Raw genomic sequence first — 17,313 nt, 5'->3', positions numbered from 1 at the left:
ATCTCTCCCACACGCTTGTATGTTCTCGAGGAAAAAGCCGGAGGCTGCTCCTCTCTGGGAGTACAAAGTATTAGACATGCCTGATGCACATCTCCACCCCAACGATCAATTGGCCAGTGCCCCCATACACAATAGTCTACTGTGTATGGGGGTCTTAAGTCCATAGCTTCACATTTGTCTCAATCTCATTCATTAAATTATTAATGCTGTTCCTGAGTCTTGGTGACATGTCCTAACCAAATCATACGTATGAAGGGAATAATAAATGAGCTCACTAATGAAATACTGTATTGATATCCTAAAAATGTGTTAACTTTAGCGTTTGCTGTGATAAAGAAAGAAAAGAGAATATGAGGAATTAAAATGAACCCACATTATCTTATAAGCATCTATGCACAATGCACCACTGTGCAAGAAATCAGTAGATACTCTATAAGGCCTCCTTCACGCGGTCTGGTGACTCCTGTACTGGATAAACCAGTACTGGTGAGATCCTCGGCCTGTGTCCATCTGACATCCGTGTGTCCGTGTGCTGTCAGTGTGACATGTATGGAATGAAAAGCAGCCTAGAAATTAAAGATGTTCAAAGATAGAGATAGCTAGTGATGAGGAACATTGATAGATAGTGTTTTCCCAGTACAGAAATCACCAGTACATATTAAGGGGACTAAAACAGCATAATACGGACGTAGTTCAATTATAAAGACAAAACACATTATAAAAAAAAAAAAGTTTGCATAGGTATGTTCGATAGATCGGCTAATGTATAGCAAAGAAAAATGTAATATTCCTTGCTCCAGTTGCAACTTGAAGACAGGATCAGGCCAACTGTGCAAATTCCCTTTATCTGATATATGAAGGCATCTGCCATACATTTAGGGTTGAGCTGTAAGCGTGAACTTGAGATGACATAAAGATAAAAGGGAGTTAGGTAGGTGATTATTTTGGCAGCTTGAGTGCAGTTACAATTAGCATGTACATGTCTTTGTTGTTTTTTAAACTAATGACAAGATGGAAACTGATTTGTCAAATCTACAGTACATACTGAATATTCCCCTTATTTGTTGTAAGAATCATAAGAAGTCAGAAGGATTTTTTTCTTCCAAAGTTACTTTTTTTCATAAGTCTGTATAATGTGTAAAAATAAAAGTGATGAGCCTTGAAGGGAGTTGATGAAGTTGTTGATGAATAGATCCATTTCAGGGCTTGAGACCATTTTTCAATGGAATATGAAATATTCAGGTCCCTTTCCCATATAAGTATATTTATGTTTTTTGAAATATTTATGTCGTCATTGAACCATTGATAGATTGATCTAGTACTCCATATGTTTTTATTATTATTATCTAGAAGAATTGAGATTATTCTGGGGAAAGTTAGGGGGAATTTTGGTTTTGTATTTATGTATTCCTCTATTTTTAAATATTTATATAGATGTGAATCAGGGATGTTGAAGAGTTAAAGGTTTGTAGCTGTTCAGAATTAGGGTCTTGAAGGAATTAAGGATTTTTATGAGCAAGACATAAAACCATATTCCAAGCCCAAGGAAATACAAGACTGGTGTTGCTGGGAGCTTACATTTGGGCCTCATTCAGACGCGCTCTCCATGTTTTCAACAGATAGCACTCATACCTGGGATAGTCTATAGGGACATTCACATATCTGTCATTTTTCAGGGACCATTTGGTCCACGGAGAATCAAGAAGACATGTTAAACTTTGATCAGAGCCTTCGGATCATGATTGGCAGTGCAAGTCTATGGGTTTGTTAAAAAAGCAAACCGCACTCGGATGACACCCAAGTGCATTCTGATTTTCACAGACTGCCACATAGGAGAAGGTGGAGAAACTTTTTTTTTTTCTGCACGTACGAGAAAAAATTTTGACACTTGGGCCACACTCTGATCACACTCTGATCACACTCTGATCACTGTCTGATCAACGTCATCAGTCTGTTTTTCTTGTACGTGGAGAAAAACGGACTTCTGAATGAGCCCTTGGTCTTCGACCTTACTGTACAAAAAATAATAATATGCACTGAAGTCAAGACAATGGATACTATCTGATATATAATAGGACAAACATTATAAATACATAAAGATCAAAGTGAACCATGAGCTGCTTGAGGTCATACTCCCATACATTTTCTGTTTGCAGCTGTCTGTAAGTGGATGCTTTCTGAAACAATGTTTGAAAAGGGATTTCCTTTACTTGGATATTGATGACCTATCTATAGGATAGTTTCCTAATTTTACAGTTGAAAACAGTCAAAAGCCCATTGTGTTCAATGTTTAACATATCGGTAGGGGTCTAACACCCAGCAATCCCACCGATGAGCTCTTACCAGTTGTGACAGTGGCCATATGCAGGCCCGGATTTAGGGGGGGCTCAAGGGGTCCGGGCCCTGGGCCACCCACCAAAATAAGGGAAAAATATCTCAAAACATGTAAAATACACGTCTCTTTGCTGTGAACCATTTCTAATGATAAGGGATATTTAACAAAAGAGAAACTATTGAAAGTGTAGGGACCTGGCTATGGTCCTACATCTCAGTGGCTGGCGCAGAGCGGCAGAGTCATGGCACCTGACCTGCGTCAGCATCCACTGACCTGGCTAGCCTAGCCAGACTTAGTACCATCCCTGTACCTAATGCTTAGCTTATGGCATGCAGCAGCCTTCTCCGATCCCAACAGAAGCTTCTAGGCGCTACCTATTCAGCTATATGATCGCTCCCTCGGATTAGATCAGATGAGAGTTTGTTCAGCTACCTTCGAGGAAGGAGGTGGAGCCACGATGTTGGCGCTAGAAGAGGATTCTCCACCATGGGGCACAACAGGACTTCACTCTGGATCTTCAGTCACTGAAGATCCAGAGGTGAAGTGGTTCAGTCTTCACATTGTCGCGGTGGGTGAATATGATCTCTGTCTGTGTATCTTTCTTGCAGCTCCTGTCCTACACAGTACCATACTGTATATACAGGTCCACACTATATCCTGCATTTCAGTGTGTCTGTGTATACTGTATATATATAGTGTGGACCTGTTTACAGTATAGTGCTGTGTATACACTTTATACAGCCCCTCAGCCTCTATTCTATATACAGCCAGCACAGCAACAGCCTCTGATATATACAGGTAAACAGCCTCTGATATATACAGCCCAGCAGCAGCCCCTCATATATAAACAGCCCAGTAGCAGCCCCTTATATATACATATATACAGCCCAGCAGAAGCCTCTCAAACATATACAGCCCAGCAGACATCACATTTATCGATGAACTGTGTCAGATTGTAACATTTGCCAATTTATTCACAGACGAGGATCCAAAAGATATCAGCACTGAACTTTTCATGTACAAGCTTATCATGGATAAAGGTGTGCAGGACACTTTCCCAAATATTGAGATAGCTCTAAGGATATATCTAATTTTGATGGTAACAACTGCAGTGGTCAGCATTCCTTCCCAAAACGCAAATTAGTTGAAAACATCCATGAAGCAGGAACGACTTGTAAATTTGGCTATCATGAGCATCAAGTCAGATATACTGCTGAATTGGACTTTAGTGACATCATTAATGATTTTGCAGCACGAAAATCATGGCAAGTGCCTGGATTGTAAAAAATGAATGATTTTACCTGAATTACTCTGTGTAAATTATTTTTGTAAATTAACTTGCGTTCTTTTCATTTTGTGTTTTTGCATTACAACACCTTGAAAAATAAGCCTCCCTCCAAAATGGGCCCCGGGCCACCCACCTCTCAAATCCGGCCCTGGCCATATGTAAAGGTTATGTAGGCACCATGGCTCCGTACACTCAGTGTTGGACTGGGGTGGCAATGGTCCACCAGTAACATTGATTTGGGGGGCCCACCGGAGGATTCTCCAGTTACGCGGGTCAGTCTGAGCATGCGTACACTGTGTAGTGGCTGCTGCCTGGTACTGCAGATCAGTTTGAAACTTTCTAATATTACATTTCTTATGCCGAATACTCATTATGTCATTCTGGCTTTAGAAGTGTCATCTTAGGCTCATTGCATGAGTAACCTCAATTCATCCTTGGCCAAATGTGTGGACCCATATCAACATGTACATCCGATCTGCCTTTATTCAAATCAGTTGATATGGAAGGACTTTTGCTTTGGGAGAAGACAATGTTGCCACTTTTTTCACTATGTGCTTTACAAAAAAAACTCCTTACACTGATTTGTATACAGGGATTACTGTCTTCTTGGAGAGACATAATAGCAGCAGTGGAGCTCAAATTAACCTCTTTTTCTTCCACTTTTAAAAAAATACAGCATGTCCTAAAAACAGCCCACCACAAAAAGTGTTATATAGTTTGCCTTCAGATATTCGGCAACAACATTTCCACGAGCAGTCCTCAGCATGGTGTGGGCCCAGCACAGACTATCATATTTGGTGGAAAAAAATCAAGTGTTATTTCTTCCACCAAAAAACACATATAATGGTGGTCATGCTGGGATGGGCAGCATTCCAGCAGGGGATTATTCTGTTTAGTACAACGCTCAGAGGAGGAGAAAGGTGCTGATCCTTTCACTGCCATCATCTGTACTCCAAATGCAGCTAAAGGCAGGCAACTAAACTGGGGCAAAGCAGAGGTTTGGAAGCTACATGCAAACATTTTTTATTTGCAAGTGTAGGGGGGAGGCTGGGATTATATTCACAGAACAAAAAAATTGGGTCTGAGAGTATATACTAAATTGGGAGTCACTGAAACAAAATTATTCTAGTTTTTGATACACTAAAATATAACTTTTAGTATTAAAATTAATTAAAGTGATTTGCACACATACCACCACCAAAGTGCCTGTCCCTATGGTATCCTATAGTTACCCTACCTATCAGCGGAGGTTAGCACCCTAGATCCTGCGCAATGGTGCCTCCGCTCGTCGACAGCTCACCCTGCTAGCCCTATTTGCCCTATTTGTGGAGCAGGGAAGAAAGAAGAAAAAGTGGCACAAAAAGGAAAAAAAGATGTATATCAAATATATTAAGTAAGTCTATTGCACTTAAATAATGGAGTCCAATCATTTGTCCACTAGGAGTATGCAGACATGTCAGGGGTATACTTGCCACTATTCTAAAACTGCATAGCCGCGGGAGTTGACGCCTTAAGATATAGCGAGAGGTGCGCCTCCGCTCAATGGCGGCTGTCCCTTCTATCCCTTATTGAATGAGGATATCACTTAGCATAGTGAGAGGGAAAGGGTGATGAAATAAGGTGCTGTTGTAATCTATCATGACACCTTAGTATGCTGAGATGCAGAGTGCACTGACATATCTACATACTCCTAGTGGACAAATGATTGGACTCCATTATTCAAGTGCAATTGGCATACTTAATATCTTTGATATACATCCTTTTTTGGGCTAGTTTTTCTTCTTTCTCCCCTGCTCCACAAATAGGGCCAATAGGGCTAGCAGGGTGAGCCGTTGACGAGCAGGGGCGCCATTGCGCAGGATCTAGGGTGCCAGCCTCCACTGATAGGTAGGGAGGCTGGGATGATGAAGGTGTTGTGGCAACAATGGGGTTGTTAGGATGTTGTGTGAAGTTTTATATATTTATGTTATTTGTGTGATAAAAGTAATGTTATACTTTATACCTATGGCGGCTGTTGTGTGTTTAGTTCTCCTACAAGCTATGCCTAAAGCCGTCCCAGGGAATGTGGGAGGTCTGTCCACTAGGGGAACCATAGAGCATACAGTAGATAGGGATACAATTTGCACTACACTAGGGATTAGATAGTTAATAGATTGGGATTAGCCCATAGTTTGGAAGGGGTTGTATGAGGTTTTACGGAAAATGAGACAGTCTAGTCAGAGTTCAGGACTCAGTCAAGTTCAAGTACAAGTTCTGGGTGGAGTGGAGAGCAAGGCTAAACATAGCAGAGTTAGAAGGTTCTAGTGTAGCTCAGCTGCAGCAGAAGAGAACGGTCTGGTCAGTATTAGTTTCCTAGAAGAATGAGGGCACAGCTTCGGTCACATCTGGATGCTGCTGGGACAGTCTTGGACCTAAGGTGCGGAAGAGGTACAGAGAGTCAGAAAGGCTGTACTGGGCCCCGGGCCATCAAGGGAGGCCGCCATGACGGGGTCGCATGCGAACTTCAGGGCCACAGGGGGTTAATGGGCATTAGGGGGTTAAGTGGGCTGCGAGGAGTTTTTTGAATAGAGGAGGGGGAGAGATCCAAAAGGGGAGGAGAAGAGGAGCTGTGGGCTGAGAGCTTTCAGGGCGGTTAATAAGAAAACTGCCAAAAAGGACACGTCATCCATCCTGCTGGAGCCTTCACTTACCGGCCGGTCTGCCAGTGAATGAAGCTCCGGTCTGCCGACGTCATGGAGGTGGAAGCGCTCCTGCAGAGCCTCCGAGACGCAGCCAGCACGCAGGGTACTGCGTGGCTGCAACAAAATGTGAGCAGCCTTCTCCAGGGGGTGGCGAGCGGATCTCCCCAGGTCTCCACCGGAGGGTGCCGGCTGCGGCGGTCCCGGCTGCCGGCACGCCTAAGCCCTGATGTCCCCCCCCGGGCCCGACGCTGAGTTAGGAGCCCCTCCGGGGACCCTCCAGCTAGCAGCATGCGCCGTGGGATTGCTGGGTCCCGAGGGCGAGCTGGGAGGAATTCGGTCACACGGCGGGGCCTGCAGCAGGGGGAGGCGTCGGCCTCCTCCTCAACATCCAAACTACGCAGGGTGGCAGGAGCAGGAACGGCCGGAGCCACCAGGTCAGGTGAGCCGGCTCAGCGTGTGACGGGCAGGAGAGACCCTATACGAGGGCCTGCTCCTCAGGTGCCTCAGCGGGGGGTGCAACGCGGGCGGCTGTTAGCCGGCCTTAGCAGCGCCGCCTTACTAGTCACGTTGCAAGGCAGTGGGGGGTCGAACATGGCGTGTCGATGGCGTGGCGGGTCGTCGATGGACGCTGTGAGGGACCCATCCCCCGTTTCCACACGCAGGGACCATCAGCGGCGGCAGTCCCTGGATATCACAGGATCACAGTCCCCAGCACAGACTTTCGCCGATTCACCGGGAACGCCGAGGAGGGCGCCGCAGAGCACCTCACACATGGTCCATGGATCATTGGATCATGAAAGGAAAACTGAGGAGGAGGCAGCATCGGGCTTCTGGATCGTCGGCTGCCAGGTCCACAGCGCCCGGGCAGCTTGGTGAGAACACCTCTTTTTTTATCTTACCCCCCTTTGTTAACCTTGCTTGGGAGTGGTAGTCATGATGCAGTTCCAGGGGGGGTTAGCGGGGGCTTAAACATGCTTATGCACGGTCTGAGAGATTTAGCTCTTCTGTGGGGGTCTGGGGGGGGTCAGCCTGTTCCCCTCCCATCTACTGCTTGGCTGGGACATATGGGTAGGAGCTCTGGGCAAGGGGGCATTTTTGGTGAGGTATCTAATGTGCAGGCTAGGGACTTTAACTACCCAGATATTAACTGTGAAACAGAAACCTGTGAAACCCATAAATGCAACAGGTTTCTGCTAATAACCAAGAAAAATTATCTTTCACAATTGGTGCAGAATCCAACCAGAGGAGCAGCACTTTTAGACCTAATACTATCTAATAGACCTGACAGAATAACAAATCTGCAGGTGGTCGGGCATCTAGGAAATAGCGACCACAATATTGTACAGTTTCACCTGTCTTTCACTAGGGGGACTTGTCAGGGAGTCACAAAAACACTGAACTTTAGGAAGGCAAAGTTTGACCAGCTTAGAGATGCCCTTAATCTGGTAGACTGGGACAATATCCTCAGAAATAAGAATACAGATAATAAATGGAAAATGTTTAAGAACATCCTAAATATGCACTGTAAGCGGTTTATACCTTGTGGGAATAAAAGGACTAGAAATAGGAAAAACCCAATGTGGCTAAACAAAGAAGTAAGACAGGCAATTAACAGTAAAAAGAAAGCATTTGCACTACTAAAGCAGGATGGCACCATTGAAGCTCTAAAAAACTATAGGGAGAAAAATACTTTATCTAAAAAACTAACTAAAGCTGCCAAAAAGGAAACAGAGAAGCACATTGCTAAGGAGAGTAAAACTAATCCCAAACTGTTCTTCAACTATATCAATGTGTTAAAGAATAAAAACTGAAAATGTAGGCCCCTTAAAAAACAGTGAGGAAAGAATGGTTGTAGATGACGAGGAAAAGGCTAACATATTAAACACCTTCTTCTCCACGGTATTCACGGTGGAAAATGAAAAGCTAGGTGAAATCCCAAGAAACAATGAAAACCCTATATTAAGGGTCACCAATCTAACCCAAGAAGAGGTGCGAAACCAGCTAAATAAGATTAAAATAGATAAATCTCCGGGTCCGGATGGCATACACCCACGAGTACTAAGAGAACTAAGTAATGTAATAGATAAACCATTATTTCTTATTTTTAGGGACTCTATAGCGACGGGGTCTGTTCCGCAGGACTGGCGCATAGCAAATGTGGTGCCAATATTCAAAAAGGGCTCTAAAAGTGAACCTGGAAATTATAGGCCAGTAAGTCTAACCTCTACTGTTGGTAAAATATTTGAATGGTTTCTGAAGGATGTTATTCTGGATTATCTCAATGAGAATAACTGTTTAACTCCATATCAGCATGGGTTTATGAGAAATCGCTCATGTCAAACCAATCTAATCAGTTTTTATGAAGAGGTAAGCTATAGGCTAGACCACGGTGAGTCATTGGACGTGGTATATCTCGATTTTTCCAAAGCGTTTGATACCGTGCCGCACAAGAGGTTGGTACACAAAATGAGAATGCTTGGTCTGGGGGAAAATGTGTGTAAATGGGTTAGTAACTGGCTTAGTGATAGAAAGCAGAGGGTGGTTATAAATGGTATAGTCTCTAACTGGGTCGCTGTGACCAGTGGGGTACCGCAGGGGTCGGTATTGGGACCTGTTCTCTTCAACATATTCATTAATGATCTGGTAGAAGGTTTACACAGTAAAATATTGATATTTGCAGATGATACAAAACTATGTAAAGCAGTTAATACAAGAGAAGATAGTATTCTGCTACAGATGGATCTGGATAAGTTGGAAACTTGGGCTGAAAGGTGGCAGATGAGGTTTAACAATGATAAATGTAAGGTTATACACATGGGAAGAAGGAATCAATATCACCATTACACACTGAACGGGAAACCACTGGGTAAATCTGACAGGGAGAAGGACTTGGGGATCCTAGTTAATGATAAACTTACCTGGAGCAGCCAGTGCCAGGCAGCAGCTGCCAAGGCAAACAGGATCATGGGGTGCATTAAAAGAGGTCTGGATACACATGATGAGAGCATTATACTGCCTCTGTACAAATCCCTAGTTAGACCGCACATGGAGTACTGTGTCCAGTTTTGGGCACCGGTGCTCAGGAAGGATATAATGGAACTAGAGAGAGTACAAAGGAGGGCAACAAAGTTAATAAAGGGGATGGGAGAACTACAATACCCAGATAGATTAGCGAAGTTAGGATTATTTAGTCTAGAAAAAAGACGACTGAGGGGCGATCTAATAACCATGTATAAGTATATAAGGGGACAATACAAATATCTCGCTGAGGATCTGTTTATACCAAGGAAGGTGACGGGCACAAGGGGGCATTCTTTGCGTCTGGAGGAGAGAAGGTTTTACCACCAACATAGAAGAGGATTCTTTACTGTTAGGGCAGTGAGAATCTGGAATTGCTTGCCTGAGGAGGTGGTGATGGCGAACTCAGTCGAGGGGTTCAAGAGAGGCCTGGATGTCTTCCTGGAGCAGAACAATATTGTATCATACAATTATTAGGTTCTGTAGAAGGATGTAGATCTGGGGATTTATTATGATGGAATATAGGAATATAGGCTGAACTGGATGGACAAATGTCTTTTTTCGGCCTTACTAACTATGTTACTATGTAACTATGTTACTATGACTTATCATCAGAGAGTTTAAGGAACGAGAGCGGGGGGGCCGGTGCCGCCGTTTCATCCGCTACAGTATCAGTGGCTAGCCAGGTAGGAGACACTGAAAAGGAGAAGGAGGATACAGTGAGGTTAGACGATACAGCACGAGGAGAGGTATATGTTTGTTTCGAGGGCCCTTTGGGAGCTCATCTTAAAAATGAGGTTAGGGAAAAAATATGGAAAGGGGAGTATGTGGAGATTTTTTCTTTGTTGCCTTTGGAACGGTTTAATTTAGATAGAGTGTGGAGGGATGAGTCTAAGAAAGAGGACGAGGAAAGGAGGAGATATAGATTGATTCCGAGAACTTTTGCAAATTGGCTGCAGGCATTTGCCATTTTGGCCAGCGTTATAGGCGAAAAGGCTCCCGAGAATTGTTCGGGATTATTTTGTTATATGGACGCTATAGGTGAGGCTTACCGTGTTTACGGAGGTCAGGGGTGGTTGAGGTATGACGAACAATTTCGTCAGAGGAAGGCAGTTAGGCCTAACATTCGGTGGGATCATAAGGATATCGCTCTTTGGATGCGGGTGATGGTCCCATCCAGAGCTGTACCTAGCACTCAGTCCTTTCCCGGGAGCGCGGGGGGCTATGGTCAGTCAGGGCATTCAACGGCTATGCAAAAAGGTTTGTGTTTTACATTCAACGAGGGGGTTTGTAGATTTGGCGCAAAATGCAAGTTTAAGCACGAGTGTACAATTTGCGGAGGAACACACGGATCATCTAAATGTTTCAGGGGAAACAGACAGAGAGGAGCTGAGGGATCTGAAAAAAGGGGTGACGCCAATTCGGCTGGGAGAGATGGTACACTATCTAAATAGGTACCCAGATAGGACGGCTGCCAGGTTGTTGGAAGACGGTTTCAGGGATGGTTTTCGTATCCCGTCAGTTGATTCGGCAGCAAATTTGTCTAAAAACAATTTAAAGTCGGCGCGGCAATTTCCTGAGGTTGTGACGGAGAAGTTAGAAAAGGAAGTCAGTCTGGGCAGGATGGCAGGTCCGTTTGCTGGTCCTCCTCTGCGGAATTTAAGGGTTTCTCCACTAGGTATAGTTCCTAAAAAAAGAACCCAATAAATTTAGGATGATACATCACCTGTCCTTTCCTAAGGGGTCGTCTGTAAATGATGGCATTGACCCGCAATTGTGCTCGGTGGTTTATACTTCCTTTGATGCAGCCATGCATTGGGTTCGGGTATGCGGCCAGGGTGCAAAGTTAGCAAAGACAGATATCGAGGCAGCTTTCCGTCTTTTACCTGTTCATCCGGATAGTATGCATTTGTTAGGGTGTTATTGGAATGGAGGTTATTTTGTTGACCGTTGTTTTCCCATGGGGTGTTCCCTATCTTGTGCGTATTTTGAAACCTTCAGCACTTTTTTGGAATGGGTGATAAAAGACTTGTCAGGTTTAAATTCATGCATCCACTATCTTGATGATTTTTGGTTCATAGGGGCGCCTCAGACTGCAGATTGTTCAATACTATTGTATTCAATGGAGAAAGGTGCTACGAGTTTTGGGGTCCCATTAGCGTCAGATAAGACGGTGGGCCCAGTTACTGTTTTGAGTTTTTTAGGTATTGAGATTGACACGATGGAAATGGTTTGTAGATTACCAGAGGAAAAAGTTGGCGCGCTGCGAGATGAAGTGTTTAAGGCGTACAGGGCGAAGAAACAGACTACGTGAAGTGCAGTCGTTGTTGGGCAAGTTAAACTTCGCTTGTCGGATCATGCCGATGGGCCAAGCATTTTGCAGGAGGCTATCATTGTCAACAGCAGGCGTAAAATCTCCCGTTCATTTTATTAGACTGAAAAAAGAGTTACGGGATGATTTGGCAGTTTGGGCGCGATTTTTGGAGGATTACAATGGCAAGTCCATTTGGATTGAGCCGGTGATAGATGCTGATGCTTTGGGTCTTTTTATTGCAGTAGCAGACGGATGCGGTTTCGGTTTGTTTTTTCAGGGAGCTTGGTTGTTGGCGGAATGGCCCGAATTTTGGAAGGAACAAGGTTGGACAGCGAATCGTGTGTTGACGTACCTGTTTCCCATTTTGGTGGCCTTGTCGTTATGGGGCAAGGTTATCATGAATAAAAAGATTTGTTTCCCATGCAGGTCAGAAAGTGAGGCGAAGGTGATGAATTCATTGTCAGCGGATTCCCCATTAGTGGTTAAAATTTTGCAACGTCTGGTTTTCTTGGGTTTATCGTGTAACTTGTGGATTGTGGCTGAAGTCAGGTCAATGGAGAGTAACTCAGTTGTTGTTGCTCTTTCTCATCTCCAGGAGGACCGTTTTCGAGAGCTGGTGCCTCAAGCGGACTCAACAGGCATGGAGTGTCCGGCGGAGTTGTGGAATCTTCCTGGCGGGCTTTAGAAGGTTTATTGGCAAACTCCCTATCTGATAGGTCCTGGAAGCAGTACGATCATGCTTGGGGCGTTTGGGAGGATTGGAAAGGTTATTTAGGGGAGCGTTTTGCAAGATGAACCCAGATTGCTTTTGTTGATCGGACACCTACAAGAAAAGGGTTGGTCCGTTTCTAAATTGAACAAGATGCTTGCAGGGCTAGCTTTTGGTTTTAAGGCCCGTGGTGCCAAGGATGTCACAAAATCGTTTTTGGTGTGTCAGGCGTTAAAAGGGTGGAGAAAGGGTTGGAAAGTGGAGGATTTAAGACGCCCGGTTTCGTACGAGGTGTTATTGGTTTTAGGCGCACAGTCAGGGCCCGTCAGTCAGCCCTATTTAGTGGAGTTCGTATATTTTTTCTAGTGCCATTTGCTTTTTTCTGTTCGTTTCTATGGTATGTGTTTCGCAATGGGAGATCGACCTTTTCAGAGTAGCATTTGCTTTAGCCTTTTTCGGTGCTTTTCGCCTCGGGGAGTTGGTTAGCCACCCAAACTAAAGAAATGGGGAGTACGGAGAGAAGATGTTAATGTGTTTAGTGACAGGGTTGAGATATTATTACGGTCTTCTAAGACTGATGTTTGCGGTAAAGGTTGTAAAATAGCCTTGTTTGCAGTTCCGGGTTCTATCATGTGTCCAGTGTTGTGCGCGAATAATTTCATTAGACGAGATGGCGTGTTATCCAACCCCTTTTTGATACATGAAGATGGGTCTTTTTTATCGCGATTCCAGTTTATCGCTGTGTTCAAGCGTTGTTTGGCAGCTGGGGGTGTGCCGCCTACGGATTACAGTGGACACTTGTTTAGGATTGGTGCCGCGACGGAGGCGGCTAAAAGAGGTTTAGGTGAAGATGTGGTTAAGAGAATTGGTCGATTGGGAATCAATCTGATTCAGATCTTATATCCGCCCAAATCTAGTGTATTAGCGGTTATATGCCTCGTGAAGATTTTTTCTTACTTACGTTTTTGTTATTTATTTCAGGCGGTACACCCCATTTGGTCTGGATTTTAGGCCATTCCTTCGTGTTCTGGGCGGCACTTAGGGCAGAGGTTCGGCCCGATGGGCGTCAGCTGGGCTTCCAGAGAGATTCCGCGACGTTGCGATGGATCAGGAAGCGCGGGATGGTTTGGAGTCAATTCCTGCCGGAATTTCACCGATTTGTACGCTTAGATCGGGCTCCGGATTTGGTGGTGATTCACTTGGGCGGGAACGATTTGGGGAAAAGGCCTTGCCGGGAACTGATAAAAGACGTAAAATTTGACATGTTGCGGTTGTGGGCATCGTTCCCAAAATTGATGGTTGTATGGTCTGACATTGTTCCTCAGAAAGTGTGGCGCGGGGCAAGGTCGGTTGAAGGAATAAACAGGGCGAGTATCAAAGTGAACAGGACAATTTCGCGCTTCATGTCACGAAATGGAGCAGTGGTTGTACGGCACGTTAATTTATAGTCGGGAAAAGGGGAATATTGGAGATCAGACGGGATTCACTTAAATGCTGTAGGGACGGACATGTGGTGCTTGGCCATACAAGAGGGCATTGAAACTGGCCTCAGAGTTTGGAGGGACATAAATGTTTGAGGTGGCAGAACATTTATGTTGGTGGCGGGGGAGAGAGGTCCTCGAAGTTGGTGGAAAGGGCGATGGCGGATTGCAGGGGGGGGGATCTATATTGGTCCTCGACTCCCCCGGAGTAGTTTAGGAGTGGATGTGGCCGATCATTCGGTGGAAAGGATAATTATGGGACTTGGTATTGGTTGGTTTTGGCCGGGCTGGTCATTAGCTGCCTCCGAGCTGGTGCTTCGTGGCTGGGGGTAAGATTAAGCCTGGAGGCCAAAAGGAATAGTTAATCGGAACATTGGAAATACTTAATTTGTGGCTTCGAGAACCACCCCTTCCTAGTTTGGGTTATTGTTTAATTTTTGTATTTGTATGTTAATAAAAGGCTGCTGTGGCCATTTAATCCAAAAGTTGGTGTAATGTCATTCTTGGGGTGATACAAAATGATGTTATTATAGTGTGGGGTTGGTATGGATAAATGAGCTTGGGAGGAAGGGTATAATTATCAGAGGCGCTTGTGAGTCAGGTGTACCCCACACGTCAAGAAAGGCCGTACTGGGCCCCGGGCCATCAAGGGTGGCCGCCATGACGGGGTCGCATGCGAACTTCAGGGGCACAGGGGGTTAATGGGCATTAGGGGGTTAAGTGGGCTGCGAGGAGTTTTTTGAATAGAGGAGGGGGAGGGATCCAAAAGGGGAGGAGAAGAGGAGCTGTGGGCTGAGAGCTTTCAGGGCGGTTAATAAGAAAACCGCCAAAAAGGACACGTCATCCATCCTGCTGGAGCCTTCACTTACCGGCCGGTCTGCCAGTGAACGAAGCTCCCACCCACCCTCCCTTATTTTTTGGGGGGGTTGGTAAATAAAAGGTTTGGTAATTCTAGGCGTAGGGGTTGTTAACGGTATTAATGTTTTACATCATATGGTGTATGTTAATTTCTGTCATAGCAGTAAGGCGAGGGAGGGAGGTCCTCGAAGTTGGTGGAAAGGGCGATGGCGGATTGCAGGGGGGGATCTATATTGGTCCTGGACTCCCCCGGAGTAGTTTAGGAGTGGATGTGGCCAATCATTCAGTGGAACGGATAATTATGGGACTTGGTATTGGTTGGTTTTGGCCGGGCTGGTCATTAGCTGCCTCCGAGCTGGTGCTTCGCGGCTGGGGGTAAGATTAAGCCTGGAGGCCAAAAGGAATAGTTAATCGGAACATTGGAAATACTTAATTTGTGGCTTCGAGGACCACCCCTTCCTAGTTTGGGTTATTGTTTAATTTTTGTATTTGTATGTTAATAAAAGGCTGCTGTGGCCATTTAATCCAAAAGTTGGTGTAATGTCATTCTTGGGGTGATACAAAATGATGTTATTATAGGGTGGGGTTGGTATGGATAAATGAGCTTGGGAGGAAGGGTATAATTATCAGAGGCGCTTGTGAGTCAGGTGTACCCCACACGTCATGGCTCTTTGTCTCCCAGATGAAGAAGATGTCACAGAGTGAGGTGAAGATGGTGGGTCTCAGGACAGGTCGGGGACAAGCACTGATGGATCACAAAACCAAGAGAACATCACTAAACTTTGTCTTAACCTGTATGTTGCAGCAATGTGTAAAGGAATTGCACAGTAAAGTCTGACCTACTTACTAATGCGGACCCAAGATCTTCTGTCTTGTTTATAGCCAAAACCGATCCAATGGGCAGGGAGGTAAGGAGAGCTCCTCTGTTTAGAAAAGGGGTTGAGGGTCAATCAGAACTTAGTTCCAGCCCACAGCAGACACAGCCACATGTGCCCCAACCCCACTTCACAAGAATGAAGACAAAACCTCGAATAAAGTGATTTGCAAGTTTCATAACATTCCACGCTAGTGCTAGCCAAATTAGTTACTCTTTAAAGGGGTTATGCAGGACTATTTTTTACTATGGGCCTAAAAACCAACAGGCAGGTAGTTGCTACTTACCTGTCTGTTGTGCCTGGCGCCCATCTCTGCCAACATAGAGTTGGCACAGACCGCTGCTGCCGGCGATTGAGCAGCTTCTGCTAATGCCACATAGACAGAGCAATGGCTTCTCTTTCACTCTGATCTACTGATGTGGCGTGACTGCCGATGTCATGCAGATCGACAGCCAGCTCCCCACTGCCTAGCTTTGAAGAGCCGGCTGTCAATTGGCATGACGTTGACAATCAAACCCCGTCGACAGAGCAGCCTGAAAGAGGAAGAGCTGCTCTGCTGACATTGAACAGCTGAATGGCTGGTAGGAGCGGTGACTGCTCTGTGCCAGCGCCAGGGAACACATGCAGCTACCTGCCTGTTAGTTTTTAGGCACATAGTAAAAAGAAATAGTTCTATATATCCCCTTTAATTATTAAAACATATTGTTATATGTACAACTGTTTGGTAGTTGCTTTGTATAATTTTTACTTCTTAAAAAGGGCTGAGCCCCCTATTATTTTTACCTTGCATTTAGTCTCTTTGGTTAGTACATGATACTTGCTACCATTTTAGGGATGTTTTTACTGTGTGCATAATTGGATTATTTGCCCCATTATAAGTATATTATACAACGGATGCAGCGGAGGTATGAACTAAAGCCAAAAGAACTGCAATTGTGACCATAGCTTAATGCTATGTACACACTAGGCGATTTTTCAACTTTCTTATGTACATTTTCAGCTGTGTTTTACAGTACCAGAAAAGTCTATTAGATTTCAGAAATCTCATGCACACAGCTTGTTTTCTTGTCCTCAGTATATTGTGCTTTACTTGTTTTTTGCACAATAGAGCATGTCACTTCTTCCAGCATTTTTTCTGCATTTTTCACCATGTGAAAGTAATGGGTGGTAAAAAAAATGCTGAAAAAACGCTGCAAAAAACACAACTAAACTTTATCAGCATGCACAAGATACAAATGTAGCATGACAGAAATGCAGCAAAAACACAGCAAAAAAACGCAAGAAAAACCAAGCAAAAGCTGTTTTTTTCTGCAGATTCTTTGCTGCAAAAAAAAAATAAAAAATGCGGAAAAAACGTATAGTTTGAACATAGCCTTAGACAACAATCTGTACTTCTTCCACCAAAAGTTAACACACTGTTCAAAACAATGTGCCCAGCCTCAGCGACTTGCAGGTGCCTAATGTAGCTGCACAGCTCCTCTATCACACAGCTCCTCTATCACACAGCTCCTCTATCACACAGCTCCTCTATCACACAGCTCCTCTATCACACAGCTCCTCTATCACACAGCTCCTCTATCACACAGCTCCTCTATCACACAGCTCCTGGCATTTAATTTGTTTGTTACTATTCTTGTTGGATGATCAGTTAGCAGGAATTCTGGACTAAGTTGCCAATTAGATGGAGGGTTGTAGCATGTGCACATACGTAGATATGTACATGCCCTATAATATAGCACGCTGCTTATAATAAT

At 44.6% G+C, this 17,313-nt stretch overlaps 1 protein-coding gene across 4 annotated transcripts in view; it reads right to left on the bottom strand.

Annotated features, from left to right (window-relative positions):
* MYPN (myopalladin) overlaps window positions 1–17,313 on the bottom strand; it is a 285,718-nt gene that overhangs the window by 144,379 nt on the left and 124,026 nt on the right. The window lies entirely within an intron of this gene.

This window comes from Ranitomeya variabilis, chromosome 4 (genome assembly GCF_051348905.1).
Source record: "Ranitomeya variabilis isolate aRanVar5 chromosome 4, aRanVar5.hap1, whole genome shotgun sequence".
Classification (NCBI taxonomy): Eukaryota; Metazoa; Chordata; class Amphibia; order Anura; family Dendrobatidae; genus Ranitomeya; species Ranitomeya variabilis.
The sequence above is the reverse complement of the archived record's forward strand: the minus strand, read 5'-3'. Positions and strand labels throughout refer to the sequence as shown.